A 4,190-nucleotide genomic window follows, 5' to 3' on the forward strand; every position below is an offset into this window, starting at 1 on the left:
TATATATATATATATATATGCGATAGGCGCTAATCAAGATACCGGCACGTCACCTACAGAATATAGGCGCCGGTGCCCCTCTTCACTGCCCAGACGGTAATATCGCGGGCGCCAACCTCTGATTATACCTCGTCGACAATCTAAATTCCCCCGGCCCCACGTGTCCTTACGCAGATGTTACCGATCGTATTTCAGGACGGTGTCGCTTATCGGATAGAACCATCAGGGTTTCGTCACTCTTGAAAACTGGAAAATACGGTTAGTTCCAACGAGCGATTCGCCGTTCTATGGCGTCGCAGCCTTTAGTCAAGTGTGGGCCTTCCCCGAGAAAAATATTCACATGTCGTGGTGATAGTTCGCGCGCTCACAGGCGTGCGGCATCGTAGCGGCCACTTCATTCATCCTTATCGCCCACCGAAGATACGATTGCGCCATTCGTCAAGCACTTGACAGCGCAGACAACGGTCAACTCCTGCGTCGTTCACAACGTTCTGCCACCGACAGCGTTTCAGCTTCGTCTCTCGGCCGGTCGCAACGTGTGCCTTTCATAACTGGCCGAGCCTGGACGACTGCGCCTCTAAGCCGTGTTGTTCGCGTGAGTGTTCCGAGCCCCATGTCAAGATTTATTTGCGCGGTGCCGCTCAGCCCCGTCGACTACAAGTTGTCTTGCGCTTACGGGCTGGGTCCCTTGGACGAACCACCTCCGCAATCCCCCGATGCCGTGGAGTGTCACAGCAGACACATCGGCAAGCGCCGCCTTCATACCCACCAGCTGCCTCCCGGCGGTCGCCAGGCGTGAAAGTCCTGTCTTGCGTCGCCTCACGGAAGCATCGAACAACGGAACGCTGCGTGCTATCTGAACCGGTAAAATCATGACCAACGAAAACACCGAAAGTGCACATGACCCTTACAGCGTTCACCTCGTCAACATCGGTGATGGTGTCCCCAATTTGAAGGGCAGCAACGTCAATAGCAACAGCGGGTGTCCCAATGGCGTACATCTTAACGGCTTTTCTAATGAAGCTTTCGAAGCATCAGAGTCAACTGAGGAGGTTTCCAAGTCCGTCGATTCTTGCCACACGGGGGACTGTGTATCTTCCATCGTTACCAACAGGGGCCACCCAGCCATCCAGCGCTCGCTCACTTTGGTGGAGGCTTCGGTGCTTCGACAACCACGCGTCACTAACCGGCTACGCACAGTGTCCGCGGGCGTGCACCCCGAATTTGATGCGGCACGTACCCGCAATTCGCGGCTGCTGCGATTCTGCCCCCGCGGCTCCCTGTATGACGTCATCCAGGATCTTCCCGCTAAGCCCATCGTCAGCGACGCCGAAGAGGGCAATGACATTGCGATCATCGGGCAAGAGCCATTTCTCCCGAGTAAGCCAATACCCGAAGAGCCCAAGGACGACGAGGTGGTGGAGACTCCGCTGGAGATTCTCGTGCAAGTTTTCATTCCTTTCATGCTAGCCGGGCTGGGAATGGTGGCAGCCGGCGTGCTGCTCAATAAAGCAAAGTACTTGGACGTATTCAAGGAAATCCCCGAGCTGATGGTTATGGTGCCTCCGCTGCTGGGTCTCAAAGGAAATCTCGAAATGACTCTAGCTTGCCGTATGTCCACACTGGCGAACCTTGGCAATGCGGCTAGCCGTTCAGCGTTGCTCAGCATCACCGCGGGAAACCTCGCACTTATCCAGTGTCAGGCAATCGTTGCCGGCCTCGTCGCTGCCATGCTCGCCGTCGTCAAGTCACTCGCCTCAGAAGGCTGTTTAGACTGGAACCACGTCCTCACGCTCGTCACTAGCGCGGCGCTTACGGCGGAGCTCGCTAGCATTGTGCTCGCAAGCGTGATGGTTCTTGTTATAGTGCTGTGCCAGCGACTACGCATGAACCCGGACAACGTGGCCACGCCTGTCGCCGCCTCCCTGGGCGACGTCATTACCCTGGCGCTGCTTGCCGGCTTCGCCACGTTGCTGCATGTCCCACTGCGAAACCAGCAATGGGCGTCAGGCTTACTTCTGGGCGCCGTAGTGCTTCTAGCCCCGGTGTGGGCGTTCTTGGCTTACCGCAACCCTTACACACGTGAGGTTTTAAGTCAGGGATGGCTGCCCGTCCTCTTTGCTGTCGTCGTCTCCAGCGGTGGCGGTTACATCCTGGAAATCGCTAGCACCAAGTACGAAGGCCTCGCTGCCTATCAGCCAGTCATAAACGGCGTCGGAGGAAACCTAGTGGCCGTGCAGGCGAGCCGAATATCCACGTACTTGCATCTCAGTAGCGAGCGGCCAAGCTTGCCACCGGACGAGAGCCGCTGCGTAGGACCCATATCTGTTTTCTTCGGTAGCTGCCTCCACGCCAGAACGGCTCGCCTTCTTCTGCTTCTACTGATTCCGGGTCAGCTCATATTTGTAGCAGTCATCGATAGCGTGGAAGGGAAAGGCGACGCGTTCCGTGGTCCCTTTGTGGCGCTATACGTGGTAGCAGCCTTCATTCAGGTGTGCATCCTGCTTTACGTGGCCCGTGTTCTAGTATACACTCTATGGTGCCGCGGAGTGGATCCGGACAACGCTGCCATACCGTTTTTGACTGCTCTTGGAGACCTCTTCGGCGGTGGCCTCTTGGCCCTTGTGTTCTGGATTTTGAGTGTTATAAGTCCCCCCATACCGCACTAAGGCCCCGAATTACACTCATGGGGTGTTAAATGGCGTCCGATAGTGTGTCAATGCGAATCCAGTACATGCAGTGAAACTGAGGTTTCATCTTCCATCGAGTGGTTAGGTTTCTCTACAAGCCCATCTTCTCTGCACGACCAGTAACACATTTGTGATATATAATACATTTCCCCGCATCCCGTATGCTTCTCTACTGACTGTGTGTGTGTTGGCGAACGTGTCGTTGTTCAGACTATTGCGGATTGCGAAAGAGACCATTCTAACCGAAGCAAGAAAGACTGAGGATACCGTGGCTAGTCCTGGAGTTACATACTGTGAAGTAAACTGTTTCGTAGGGTTCTCTTTGCGCTAAGTGTTTAAATGTGCCACTTCTATAAAAGACGTTCGTCTGCAAATTATTGCGGACAAATTTTAACGCTATTGATTTCCCAAGGTTGGTGTCTTCTCTTTTTCTTACAATAACGACGTTTCCAGAAGTTTCACTGCATTTGGTACGTCGTAGGTAAGAACACTGTTCTCTGTTCCATGCACAGCAGTCAACGCTGTGGAAGCTACGCAAGACGTTCGGTCAAGAAAGGTTATCACTCCGCGCGTTCAGTCTATGCTTCACTACGCACCAATAGCATTTGCTCGCGCAAGCAAGCAAGTGAGGCTCCTCGCGACGGGTTGCAAGCAAAGAACCCGAAAATAACAAAAATAAAAATGATCAAGAACAACGCATTAGCGGCCGTGCACCACCGTGTGTTTGTTTCTAGGAATGAAAACTTGTTTCAGTCAATACTCAGCCTATATAAAAAACAGTTCCCGCAGCTGCAGTCAACAAGCATCCGACTATATCCAAGAGCGAACAACGCCACTGCAACAAGTCTCAGACGTCCATAGCGTTCACTGCTATGTATGAAACTGAGTATAGGTGTAGCACTTGGAATTCTGCTGTTTCGCACAAAACACCAGTCTTATAGAATAACAGTGAAACCACGTGAAACAGTATTTTCCACTACTACTTCTGCATCATTTCAGCGCATTTAGTGCCACCGAATGAACCGCACTTGTAGAAAAATGTATGATTGCCACTTCGCGCAAATCCCACGTGTTCCGGTTCGTGCTGCAGGAAAGCGGTATTTAAAGTAGTATAGTGTAAAAGTGGACGAGATATTTCATATTCATTATGACGGCAGCGGAAAAAGGGCGGCAACTCAAATGAAAAAAAAAAGTACAGAGGACAAGGGAGGATCTACCAAATGATAGTTTATTGCGAACTGCAACGAATTCCGTCTGCGCGCGCACCTTTGATATCACTAGCTAATCTATTCGAGAAGGCTGACTTCGCAATCAAGCAGGTTGATTGAAGGAACCGGTATGCCAAATTCACTTTTTTTCCGTCTACGAAGGGCAGTATCAACCTGCGCACAGTAGGAGCAAACGCCCAACTAAGAAGAGACAGTTTGTTGCAAACAGCAAGGAATAAATACAGAAATCCCGGCTGCGTGCCCCCTTTCTCATTACATTCATAATGAAGAA

The 4,190-nt window shown here is 52.0% G+C and overlaps 1 pseudogene; it reads left to right on the forward strand.

Moving 5' to 3' along the window:
• Positions 1-290: 290 nt before the first annotated feature.
• On the forward strand, positions 291-3,093 carry LOC126534327 (solute carrier family 41 member 3 pseudogene; annotated as a pseudogene).
• The last annotated feature ends 1,097 nt before the right edge of the window (positions 3,094-4,190 follow it).

This window comes from Dermacentor andersoni, chromosome 7 (genome assembly GCF_023375885.2).
Source record: "Dermacentor andersoni chromosome 7, qqDerAnde1_hic_scaffold, whole genome shotgun sequence".
In the NCBI taxonomy this organism is placed as follows: domain Eukaryota; kingdom Metazoa; phylum Arthropoda; class Arachnida; order Ixodida; family Ixodidae; genus Dermacentor; species Dermacentor andersoni.